This window comes from Trachypithecus francoisi, unplaced genomic scaffold, assembly GCF_009764315.1.
Source record: "Trachypithecus francoisi isolate TF-2019V2 unplaced genomic scaffold, Tfra_2.0 Lachesis_group4, whole genome shotgun sequence".
In the NCBI taxonomy this organism is placed as follows: Eukaryota; Metazoa; Chordata; class Mammalia; order Primates; family Cercopithecidae; genus Trachypithecus; species Trachypithecus francoisi.
In genome coordinates, this window is record NW_022681469.1 from 15,120,503 (window position 1) to 15,134,082 (window position 13,580).

Consider the following 13,580-nt stretch of genomic DNA (forward strand, 5'->3'; position numbering starts at 1 on the left):
GGCTTTCAAATAATCTTTGGAATTTAAAGGCATCAACCTTACCTCAAGCTCAGCCCCCAATCCAAGCCCCTAATTTGCACTACGGTGAGAGAAGGTCCATGGAGCATAGTGAAGCACATGGATTCTTAGAGAAGCTGTTTGGAGGTTTTCTGATCCTCACAATCTCTCTAAAAGTCTTTCTAATCTGCTTGCCTGCCTTCTGCCACTGCAACAGTCTATTCTTCTTGCTTAGAATTTGAAAACTCATTGAAAGAACAGATTTAGTTTGTGTTTTTTAGCTACTTTGCCTAAAGGAAATATTTTCTCCTTGCCCCACCCACCTGAAACAGAAAGAGATGCTCTGTGGGCAAGTAGTTGCAAAGCCCAAGCCCACGACTAATTCTTTCCATTCCTGGAAGGCAGTGCAGCTTTTACAGTCACACTCATTTAGTTAATTTAATACATAAGAACCTCCTTTCTTCTCCTTTATGCTACTTTACCAGATAGCCACTTGGTGATAATTTTCATAAATCTGTTGGAACTAGTAATCTCCCAAAGTGCAGAATGTCTCTGATAGTACTTCAATGAGAAGGCTGTATCAGAACCAACGCCAAAGAAAGAACTTCATTAATAATAATAATAGTAATAATAAAGCACATTTTCACAAGAGTACACTATTTCTAAATGGTTTTGTAATTTCCTTCCACACAGCTCTATAAATTTCCTAAGCACAGAAGTCCCATAAGTTGTCTCTATAAATAAACCTCACTGAATCATGGGGAAGCTCCACAGCAAAACTCCAGCCCCCTCCAACCTCCAGTCAAGCCCGGAAAGAAAGATGGAGACGTCTATGAACGATAATTCTGATCTTCACGCTCTTTTCCTACTTTTTTAATCTCCAGGCTGTTTGTCTGTCTCCTCACCGCTTCTGTGAAGGTAAATCTCACTCTAAGCATATGTGAACTACAACATTAGTAGCAAGGAGGGTGTCTTTACCCCTAGGAGTTTCTGAAATATAACGTATTTAGTTTAAAAGACTGCAAAGACAATGGGGACAGAGGGACAGTTCCTTGGAAAGCAGTCCTAAAGGTTGTGTGCGGTGGAACCTTTGGAAATGTGTGAAACACAGGAAGGTATGTCTATGGGTTAGAGGTTCTGTAAGCCCAAAGTGGACAAAAGTGTCCTTGATGTTTATGCTTCTGTTTTTCTCATCTCAGAATGTTACAGTCCTGACCTGTTCCTTTTTTATTGTGCGGTGTTGAAAGGGATTCCTCTCTCCTCATTTCCACAGCATGAAAACTAAGGTCCCAAGAAGAAAAAAGATTGCTCAGCATTACACAAGAGTTAATAACAGAGCACAGGCTGCTTTCCCCAAGTTCTCGGTCTTTCATCTTGCTCTTCTTACTACATGACCCTTAGAGCTGAGCTCATTCACCCACTGGCTCCCTGTGTTGGGAGACAGGAGGCAGGGACACTCCACCCAACTCTCACTCTTGGCACACAGACCCAGGTGCAGGCACGACTCCTGATGGTGGAGGAGGACACAGCCCTCCCTCTTCAGTATAATTTTCCCACTTCACCCCCTCCTGACCTTCCCTTCAACTTCTCATTTGAAAATCAAAATTGTACTTTATATTTAATTTTCCAACAACCTAATATTTAGACAAATAATTTTAGTACATAAATGTATACATGTATGTACTTGATTTGTATATACTTGATTTTGTATATATACATAAATACACATATTTATATACTTAAGTTTGTTTCTATACAGAATAAAAGGAATTCTTTGGTCAGTCTTCCACACAAGAGATTGCACAGACCTGAAAATATAAATAAACTTTCTGTACATTAATGTGTAAATTAAAAGTAAGATGGTGGAAACCAGTGGTATGGTGTTCCTATGTTTATATTGGGAACAAGTGATACTGCATATCAAAAAAAAGAGATGTTCTAAATAATTAAACAAAAAGTCTTATGTATTTGTACAAATACAAATAATGCCAAATTAGTGGCCTTAATGATGCCATTGGTGTTACAGTTGGAAAGAGTGACTAGTTGGGACTGTAAGGTAGGATACACTAAATTAACTATATTGTACCAGAGCTTGGAAGATACCCCCTTAATCAGGTAATGATCATGAACATCATTAGTAATTGGATAAATTGAGATCATGTGACATCTCACAAAATGAAGAGCTCAGCTTCACAGAAGTGATGATTTTGTTAAAATGCATAACCTGAAACTAATCATAAGGAAACACCAGGAAGATCCAAAACAAGGAAATATAAAATAATTGTCCTGTAGTCTTCAAAAGCCTCAGTCATAAAAGTCAAAGAAAGACTGAGGAACTATTCCAAACTGAAGGTTAAAGAAACATAACAACCAAATGGAACACACAATTCTAGACTAGATTCTATCGCTATTAGCGCCACTATTGAAATAACTGGCAAAATTCAAATGGGGTATGGAGATTAGAAAGTAGTGATGTATCAATGATAGCTTTTCTGATTGTGATGATTATATGAAGCTTATATAGGAAAACCTTCTTGATATTCAGGGGTGATTTGTGGCACTATTTTAGCAACTCGTTCTCACATGGTTCGGGGAATAAAATGTTCTCTACACTTTAAACTCCTGTAGAGTTTGGACAATTTAAATGGTGTTGATTGCATCCTTATAATGCCCTTTTACATACTCCTTTGTTCACTATTTTTTAATGTATTTCTAAAAAAAAAAGTAGTTCATTTTTTCCACATTTTAAAGTATGCTAAACTAGGATGCTTTTTATAATCAATGTCAAAAGAACCTGCTGTTTTCCAAACAGAGGTGTACCCCAGGCTTGAATCAGAGTTGTTAAGACATTTTTAATATCCTGCTTTAAAATAGATTGGTTTTTGTTTTTCCTTTAGGAGGATGTTAGGGCATTTTTTTCCTTTCTCCAAACCACTCTATTTGAATTTCTTAAATGGGATTGAGGTGGGGCAGGAGAAAGGGGCTGCAGGTTTAGGGTACAGAGGCTATATATTTCAGTGACCGGGAAAAAAAACTCATAAATGTTTCCGTTAGATAGCGTAAAAACTATGACTGCTTAAGAAGTCTGTCAAAGAAAATTGGTGAAATCTTTCCAGGAATGAGTTGGCTAGCATAAATGTTTACTTCTGTTAGAAGGCAAAGGCAGAAATTGCCCAATAAAGATGCCAGAAAAATAGATTTGCTATCAATATGTCATACAATAAATTTAAATAAAGTTTTAAAAAACATAAAGAATTTTGTAGCATAAACCAAAGTAGGAATGGGACACAACCTCATTCCATAAACTTTGAGCAGTGAATATAATTTAATAGAAAATTCAGGCAGGGCACAGTGGTTAACAACTGTAATCCCAGCACTTTGGGAGGCCAAAGCAGGCAGATCATGAGGTCAGAAGATTAAGACCATCCTGGCCAACGTGTTGAAACCTGTCACTACTAAAAATACAAAAAAATTAGCTGGGCGTGGTGGTGCGTGCCTATAGTCCCAGCTACTCAGGAGGCTAAGGCAGGAAAATTGCTTGAACCCGGGAGGCGGAGGTTGCAGTAAGTCAAGATTGCACCACTGCATTCCAGCCTGGCCACAGAGCAAGACTCCATCTCAAAAAAAAAAAACAAAAAAAAAACAAAAAAACAACAACAAAAGAAAAAAAAAGAAAGAAGGAAAAAGAAAATACAATGGCATTTGCTGAGCATTTACTATGTGCTAGGCTTTCTTCACACTACATCTTATACCAGAATGTATATTTGAAATCAGACTATTTGGTTGCAAAATCTGCCTCCATAAAAATAAGAGTCTGGTTCATCTTGGAACGATGCTTAAACAATATCCCCAACTCATTCTACCAAAGGGCCCACTCTGAGAAATTGTACAAAGGGAAGAAGTTTACAAAACACTAAGAATTCCAACTGATATCATCCTATCTTCAAATAGTGGCCTGAGGTAATGAGTAGCCCCGAAAAAGTCAGAATATTATCCTTCAAGTGTAGAAATGTCTTCCTACCTCCACCAGTGTCTTCTCAGAAACCCAAAAATAACCCAGCAGCACTCACAGTTTCCACCATTCATGGGTACTGTTCCTTAATGGGATATCCCCCAATCATGTGGAGAAAACCCCCACTCAGAACACTTAACAATATTTCAAATGTTCATATTGTGGAGAACCACTTACCTGAGCAATTCTTTGGTTTCCTTATTGAATTCTAGTGAAACTTTTCTTCTGGAGCCTGTCAGGTCACCTTGCGAGGCTGTATCTGCTTTCCCTATTCAGGTTGCAACACTGCAGGAATCCCTTTCACCCACCCATGGGAGTACTACGCAGTGAAAGGGCATGGTTGGGAAACATTCAGGACCTGATTACAAGTCCCACTGCCTACAAAGGTCAGGCAGTAATGTGAAGGGGCAAAGCGGGCCTGGTACAGGATGTTGGGAAGGTAAGGGCAGTCTAGCCAACAGAACATGCTTCTAAAGGGGGGCTTTAGATTGTCATGCCTGGAGAATGCAGGCCCTCTGATGCTCTGTTTCCAAATTATTCAAGAGAAGCTGGGAGTCTGCTCCTTCTGTAAAAACTCCTGATTCCTTAAATGTTGGAAATTAGTGAAAAGATTTAGAGGACTATCCAGTTCCCCTAAACAGACCCTTGGGGACCAAGCCTAGCCTATGAGCTGCTGATCTGGGGTCTCTATTATAAGTAAATTTGGAAAAAAATTTTCTGCTTGCATATGAGGCAAGTATCAGTCTCAGCTGAAAATTTCATGCATGTAAAACAAAAATGATTTTGTTTTTATTCAGTCAGCTCAATGCGGACATTGAGTTCCTATCCCACTGATTTAACAGAAAATTCTGTCATAGTCATTGACGAGGTCCTGGGCATCCCCTCTGGAGTCTGGTCAGCTCCTTAGGGTACCACAATAACACATGCGTAGGTCAGCTCTTCACTGCTCTTCTAGGGTCTATAGGTCCTACCCCAGGTCTCTGCATTCTCTCCTCTTGGCTCTGGTGCTTTTCCAAGGCCCTCCCACCCTCACCTCACTGTCTAAGCACCTTTGGTAATCTGTCCAGTGGCTCAGGCTTTGACTAAAGACTGACTCCTTCAGGATGCTTTGCAGAAGCAGCTACATAATTTGGGGGCATGGTGCAAAATGAAAATGTGGGGCCTCTTGTTCAAAACATATTAAGAAATCCAAGGTGGAGACAACAGAGCATTAAACCAGAGAATTAAGAATTCCAAGGGTGAGGCTCTCCTGAGTGTGGGGATCCATGGGACTGCAGTGGTCACACATCCATGAAGTGGCCCTGACGCTTTGCTTTCTGCATTGGAAAAGTACCTGAGGCAAGGAATTACAAATCCTAGCTACCGGACTGAGAGGTGGCAGGGAAGTTGGAAAATGGAGAGGATTACATTGCCATGTTTTCGAGAACTGGTTCAGGTTTAGACATCCTAAACTAAAGACAAGACTACAAATTTCATAAAGCTGAGAGCAATTTGCAGGCCATGTCACCAAGGACTGGTTTCAGAATTCAGCACCAACCCTCTCCATCCACCCTTTCCAGCTTCCAGTCAAGCCAGAAGGAAGGGAATCAGATGGGTTCTCTCTCTCTCTCTCTCCCCCTCCCTCTCTTTCTCTGTCTCTCTCTCTTTCTTTCTCTCTCTCTCTCTCTCCCCGCAATGACCTTACTCTAATATAAATAAGATCTTCTCCCTGCACTGTGGGTTCCTCACCCCCACCACTGTGTCTCTCCTCCCTACAGCACCTTTCTCAAAATCAAAACCCTTCCACTTCCCTTATGAGCCTGTTTGACCTGTTTTGCCTTTCTGCCCCAATCTCACAGGCCTCCCTCAATTCTAAACCCTGCTTCCCTTTTAATGCTCATTTCGCTTGGGTCTTTCTGTCCATCTTCTCTCTTCTATATTGTTCACTTTCATCCCCGAGATAATTTAGTTCCTTACAGGTAGAGAGCATCGTGGGCAGAAACTCTTACCAACAGACCACTTGCCTTGTTGTCTAGTACTGCACTTATTAGCCACCAAAAAGACTGCTGCTCTTCAGAGCTGTAACACATGCAATGATGTGTAAGAAAGGTCATCCTAAACTCCTAGGGGCTGTCAGCACTCTGCTTGCAATCTGGCGGGGCTCCCCTCTCTCCTTTCCTCCCAGGCTCCCAGCCAGTCTGCAAAGAGCAAGTCTGAGAAGGAGAGGAATGGGTGGGGGAGTGGTGGGTGAGGGGTGGAGGAACCGAGGGGTGGCCAGTAGTGGGAGGAGGCAAGTTAAATGGAAACTCCTGGCTTCAGCTAGCCCAGACCTCGCAACTGCCCAGGTCCGGGAGTCTTGGTGTGCTTCCTAGTGAAGGGGTTTTCTCTGCTACACTGGCCCCATGTCCTGCCAGCCCCTAAAACATACACACACATACACACACACACACACACACACACACACACAGAGAGAGAGAGAGAGAGAAACATGAGGCGCCGAGAGGACTAGCCAGTGATCTCAGCCTCAAGGACTTTGTACTATAAGAGCACTGGCAACTGAATTCCAAGGTCATGCTCCATCTCTACCTGCTACAAACCCCTTCTGCTGTTCGCATTTCACTGTTCCTTTTTCTGTAATATAAAGGAGGAGAGTGGATGAGATGTTTTAGCTCTGAAATTCTATGACCAATTGCACAGCAAAAACAGCAGCAACCAAAAATGGTGGTTTTGCTTGTGTGCCTGGAGAGAGTGTGGGGGTGGGCAGGCTTATGTCCTGTTGACTATCAGCTTCTGAGGGGAGGAGGGATCTGGAAAAAGAGAAGTGCAGCTGTCTTGGCAGAGAGAATGAGAAATGAGAGAATGAGAAAGAGAGGTAACTGCAGCAATCCTGGTCTTTTAGAAACAGTCTACAATCCCCAAACACCCACCTGCCCCCACAGTTTCCCCCCCCAACACCCCATTTAACTGCACAAATACACCCAGACGCTGGCTTTTCCTTTCACCATAGTAGTCATAAACTACGCCTCTGTGCTAGTAGCTGGATGTGTTCACTTCTAGAAATCTTTTAGAAGTAAACTCCTATCAATGTCTGTCCTCCAGTCTCAGGCCAGGCCTGTGTAGTTTTGAAGGAGACTAGATTTGCAGGGAAATGAGGAGAGAACACACAGCTTGGAGATTTTAAGAGCAAAGGAGGCAAGGGCCAAGGAAATCATGGAAGAAGTCTGGAAGGATCTGTCCATTCTCTGGTTATGGTGAACACTCACATAGGGTTTTCCGTGTGCCAGACACTGCTTTAAGAGCTTTATCTGTATTAAGTCATTTAATCCTCATAAAAATTCCATGAAGTAGAGACAATCACTATCCCCAATGTTACAGATGAAAACACTAAGACAGAAGTTAACAAGTCCTGTGCGATAGGCAGGAAAATGGCTCCCTAAAGATGTTGATATGGTTTGGCTCTGTGCCCCCACCCAAATCTCATCTTGTAGCTCCCATAATTCCCATGTATTATGGGAGGGACCTGGTGGGAGATGATTGAATCAAGGGGGCGGATCTTTCCCGTGCCTTCTCATGATAGTGGAGAGGTCACAGGAGATCTGATGGTTTTAAAAATAGGAGTTTCTCTGCATAAGCTGTCTCTTTGCCTGCTGCCATCCATGTAAGATGTGACTTGCTCCTCCTTGCCTTCTGCCATGATTGTGAGGCCTCCCCAGCCATATGGAACTGTGAGTCCAATTAAACCTCTTTCTTTTGTAAATTGCCCAGTCTCAGAAATGTCTTTATTGGCAGCATGAAAATGGATTAATACGATGTCCAGATCCTAATTTCCAGAACTTGTGATATGCAATGCTGCATGGCAAGGGAGAATTAAGGTTGCAGACAGAATGAAGGCTGCTGATTAGCTGACCTTGAGATGGGAAATTATCTAGATTAACGGATAGGTCCAATTTAATCACAGGGTCTTTCAAAGTGAAAGAGGGAAGCAGGAGACTCGGAGAAGGAGATGTGACACAGAAGCAGAGGCTGGAGCCATGAAATTGCTGACTTTGAAGATGAAGGAAAGGGCTGCAAGCCAGAGAATGCAGGCAGCCTCTGGAAGCTGGAAAAGGCAAGGAAAATAGATTTGCCCCTAGATCCTGCAGAGAGAAATGCATCCCTGCCTACACCAGGATGATAGTCCACTAAGACCTGTGCTGTACTTCTGACCTATAGTCCTGGAAGGTGTAGTAAATCTGTGTTGTTTTAAGCCACTAAATGTGTGGTAATTTATCACAGCAGCCTTAACAATGAATATACACCCCAGCTTTTAAGCAGGGGATGTGGTGGCTTCAAAGTCCAGGCTTTTTCCCTGCTACTCCTTTCTTTGTTTCCTCCCTCATGCCCAGTATCTGTCATCTATTGATTGGTTAGTAACTTTCTCAATGCCTTACTGTTTTATTAAACTTATAAAAACAATGTATGTGATTTTTAAAAAAACAATTCAGTGGTTGTGAAAGTAAGAATCAACAGACAATTTCTCCACCATTAGCCCCACCTCTTACATAAGCACATGCAGCATGTCTTCTTCATACAAGAATGTAATGCTAAAGCTGGTGTGGTGGCTCAGGCCTGCTATCCCAGTACTTTGGGATGCCGAGGCGGGAGGATCACTTGAGCCCTGGCGTTCGAGACCAGCCTGGGCAACAAAGTAAAACCCCGTCTCTAACAAAAAATCAAAAATTTAGCTGGGCGCGGTGGTGGAGCACTTGTGGTCCCAGCCACTGAGGAGGTGGAAGGATCGCTTGAGCCTGGGAGGTTGAGGCTGCAGTGAGCTATGACTGCACTACTGCACTCCAGCCTGGGTGGCAGAACCAGACCCAGCCCCCGAAGAAAAAAAAAAAAAGGAAATTAAGAAAGAAGAAAAGAAAGAAAGAAAGAGATCCTACTCTCCATTTTAATACAACCTGCTTTTTTAATTAAAAAATATATCTAGAACCGATAGATTTTACTCGTCCTTAAAAACAGTCGTGTATTATTTTATATAAACATCTCTCGCTATTTATCAAGGCCCTCATTTGTTCAGAAATAGCCTCATTTTTGTTTTGTTTTCAACAATTTACTCCTTATATTCCTCGGCGGGCGCCTAGGCCTGCATCCGGGATTCGGAGTCACATCTGGGGGCAGGGCCTCTGATGTCTAGGGGTGGGGCGGCAACGCCCAAGCCCCGCCCCCGTCCGCGTCGATCAATCAGCTCCCGGGACTGCACCTCCTCGCCACCCCCCGCCCCCGCAGTCTCCGCCTACGGTTTTCCACGTCCTGCAGTCTCCAGCCCGCCGCCCTGTGCCTCCTGGGCAGAGAAGCTGCTTCCTCCTGGGAACAACCGCCTCCCGCTCCTAGCAGGTTCCTACTGCCCCGAACCCGCGCTGCAGGGAACAGCGGGGCAAACAGTGAGTGGGGTTCAGCGTAGACTCTGGACCGGGAGAGGCCCGCGGTGACCGAGGCCTGGGCTCCGGGTTAGTGTCCGGGGCGGGGAGCGGTGCGCGGGGTGCGATGCTGAGCGTCTGGGGAGGGCCGGGCGTAGACTGCGGCCTCTCCGCGCTCCCTCAGGTGATAGAGCTGTTCCACCGAGGATCCCTTCCTTCGTCTCTACCCCGTTGATGATTTTTCTCTGCAGCTGGGTCCCTATTTCATTCTCGCCGCATTGTTATGCCCTCTGCTGGGCGGGAGGCGATGACCCTCCCTATTTTCGTAGGATGTGTTTTTTGCCCCGCAAGGAGCCATTAAGATCTAGATCTGAGCTAGCAGGAACCCTCGAGGCGATCTGATCTCGCCTGCTGGGGGCTTGCATTCTTCTAGGCTAGCTTGTCTCTGTTAAGCCCAGGTGGAAGTTCTCATCCACCCCAGTGCTCTAGGCGCCCACGGGCTCGGTGTGGGTTTGTGGTGGGGGAAGGGACCTGGGGAGGGGTTGCGGTGAGAGCGGCGCGGGGATTCAGGCTGAATGTTAGTCCGGAATGCATTTGGCCTGAAGCAGCAAGTGCTGGATGATGCAGTTCGCTGGTAAACAGCCGAGAGCTGGCCGCTGGTTTGGCCCGACCTGCAACGGAAGAAGGCCTTGAGCACAGGAGAAAAAGATCTTTGCGAATTGGATAATCATGGAAATTTAGAAGAAGTACAGCTCGAACTAGACATAAAGGACATAATGTGTCTGTCTAGCTGACCAGCCAACCATCGGTCCATCACTTTCATCCGCCAGATTTGTTGATGAATTGGTTTCAATACTTGGTTTTTAAAATGTTTAATAAAAAGTACATGAAACATCTCAGAATGGTCTAAAAAATAATGAAACGAATGCCTGACCATCTCCTTGGGTCAAGAAATAGGGTGCCACAGTACCTTAGAAGCCCATGAGTCCAAACTGATGCCAGTTCTCCTCCCTTCTCTGAGATGTGACATCTTTCGTGATTTTTATCTTAATGATTCCCTTGCTTTTCTTTTTAGTTTTACCATATTTGTGTGTGTATTCCTAAAACATATGTGTTGGCTTTCTCAGTTTTGTACTTTTATATCAATGACATTATCCTGTACGTATTCCTAAGTTTTATAGATTCATCTTTCATGCTTCCTTCCCTTTTCATCGCTTATGGTGTAAATGTACATAATTTATCCATTCTACTGCTGATGGACATTGGATTGTTTCTGGTTTTGGAGGTGTATGATTTATCTATAAGCTATGTAACGAATTACCCCAACACCTAGCAGCTTCAAACCAAAGCGAACAAGCAAAATAAATCATGTTACCTCCTATCTTACAGTTTCTGTGATCAGGAATCCAGGAGGGGCTTAGCTGGGAGTCTCTGACTCAGGGTCTCTCACAGGCTGTATCAACAATCAAGGTATTGACTGGGCCTCAGTCATCTCAAGGCTAGGTGTAGGGTCGAGGACCTCTCCTAGGCTTATTCACGTGATTGCTGGCTGCTGATTGGCCTCACTGACCCTGGCTGGATACATAAGTTCTTTGCCACATGGGCCTCTGTATAAATAATGGTTGCAACATGGCAGCTTACTCCCCCCAGAGTGAAGGCTCCCACAGAGAAAAAGAGAAGACAGAAGTCAGATTCTTTTTGTAACCTTAGAAGCGACATTCCATTATTTTTGCCATTTTTTATCCATTAGAAGTGAGTCCCTAGGTCCATCTGACACTGAAGGGAAGGGGGTGATACAAGGACATGAACACGTGGAGGCAGGGATTATCGGGGCCCCTTTAAAGCCTGCCCACGTCCTCTAATATTCAAGTACACTTGTGTGGGAGCTTCTCTAGAGTATACAGCTGGGAGTAGAATTGCTGAATTATAAGATTTATGTATATTCAATTTTATTAGGTCATTTCTAAACTGTTTCCAAAGTGTTAAACCAGTTTTCACTCCCTCCAGCAGTGGATGAACATTTGTTGCTCTACATACTTGCCATAGCTTGGTCTTGTAAAATTTCATTTTTTTGTCAGTCTGGCAGGTATGAAATAACATTTCACTGTGGTTTTAATTGGCATTTTCCCGTAACTAATGAGATTGGCTGTCTTTTTATATGTCGATCAGTTTTTGTGCTCTTTGTGAAATTCTGATTCCTGTCTTGTATTCATTTTTATATTGGATTGTTTACCTTTTTTGTTGACTCATTGGAATGCTTTCTTTATATAATCTGGGTACTAAACAATAATTGGTAGCTATATATGCCACAGACATCTTTCCAAATTGCTTCTGAGGTTTTTTTTCTCTGTCTTTATGTCTGTTTCTTTCTCTATCAATGAATCTAAGTTTTGAATTTAATTTCAAGTTAGTAGTACTTTCTTTTATAGCTTGTCTTGTTTGATAATTGTTTTCTCAAGATCATAGATTAATTTTAGTGTATCATTTCCTAAAAGTGTTATGGTTTTGCCTTTGGCAATTAGACTTAATCCACATGGAAACTGATTTTTATGTTGTTTATTCCATATGAATAATCAATTGCCCCAGCACCAGTGATTTGCATGAATCAGGATTTCCATATAAGCATGAATTTTTTTAAGCCCATTCTTATTTTCTATTTGTCTAACTCTGCCTCAATACTAATAATTTTTAACCACTATAGTTTTATTAAAAGCCTTGAAATTTGATAGGAAAAGTCCTATCACCTGTTTTTTCTTCATTACGAGTATTTTAGTTTTACTTGGACCTTTGACCTTCCGTATAAATATTTAAATAAACTTACCAAGTTCTCCAAAACAAGAAACAAACAAGCAAATAAACCTGTTGGAATTCTGATTGATATTGGATCAACTCTGTGTCTTAGTCTGTTTTGCGCTACTGTAGCAAAATACCTGAGACTGAGTAATGTATAAGGAACTGAAATTTATCAGCTCACAGTTCTGGAGGCTGGGAAGTCCAAGATTGACTGGCTGACATCTGGCAGGAGCCTTCTTACTGTGTCATTCCATGGCATAAAGGCAGAAAAAGGGCGAAAGAAAGTAAAAGGAGGGTGAACGCCGCCTTTTATAATGAACTCACTCCCGTAGTGAGGGCATTAATTCATTCACTCTGCCCTCATGGCCTGATGGCCTCTCATTAAGCCCACCTCTCAACACAGTTACATTGGGGATTAAGTTTCCAACACCTGCTTTTTGAGGGACACATTCAAACCATTGCTCTCTATAAATCATTTTGGGAAGAAATTACTTCTAAGACATTGGCTCTCTTCCTCAATGATCATGGTTTATGACACTATTTATGTCATCTTCAATGTTTTGTACTATTTTTTATTGTTTTCTTTTGGGTCAGTTTTTGTTAAATTTCTAGGCACGTTATATTTTTACTGTTATTGTAAGTATTTCCTTTTGTAAAAGTTATATTTTGTAGCTTATTGTTGCTGGCATACAGAAATTCAGTTGCCTTTTATATATTATATATCAATCAAACTTGAAAATTAATAATTCTAAATTTACCTGTAGCTTCTTTCAGATTTGCTACATAGGCAATCATCTGAAAATAATGATAATTTTGTTTATTCCTTTCCAATTCTTATACCTTTAATTTCTTTTTTCTGTCTTATGACAATGACTAGGAGCTCCAGTACACTGTTGAATGAAAGTAGTAAAGGGCATCTTGTTTTGTCCTTAAGATAATAAAGAGAAATATTTCACTGTATCAACTTAAAAATGGCATTTGCTATAGTTACTTTGTAAACATCTTCCCTATGATAAGAAAGTTCTGTTCTTCTTTTGGTAAGCACTTTTATTATAAATGGATGTTTTTTCAAATGGTTTTCCTGTAGCTGTTGAGAATATATATACTTTTTTCCTTTAACTATATTAAGAACATAGTATAGTATTTGATTTCTGATATTAAACCAATTTTGTAATCTTGGAATAAACCTTTCCTGGTAAATATGTAGTAACTTCTGTATGTGGTTATAGATACAAAGGTAAACATTAGGTATTTATATTTATATGTGTGATTTAAGATTGGCATGTAATTATACTTTTCTGTACTATCCTTTTATGATGTTGGTATTATCATAAAATAATATGAATAGCATTCTCCCTTATGCTATTCTTTGGAAGAATTTGTGCAAGATTGGGATT

At 41.9% G+C, this 13,580-nt stretch overlaps 1 protein-coding gene across 5 annotated transcripts in view; it reads left to right on the forward strand.

The window, feature by feature from the left end:
* The first annotated feature begins 9,212 nt into the window (after nucleotides 1-9,212).
* The window catches only part of TCAF1 (TRPM8 channel associated factor 1), a 52,322-nt gene continuing 47,954 nt past the window's right edge, over nucleotides 9,213-13,580 (forward strand). For 2 of the 5 annotated variants that reach the window (XM_033191744.1, XM_033191750.1), the window contains exon 1: nucleotides 9,213-9,480. The gene's annotated coding sequence lies outside the window, so the exon portion shown is untranslated. The remainder of the gene's footprint in view (nucleotides 9,481-13,580) is intronic. The other 3 variants (XM_033191749.1, XM_033191751.1, XM_033191745.1) reach the window with 2 other exon arrangements.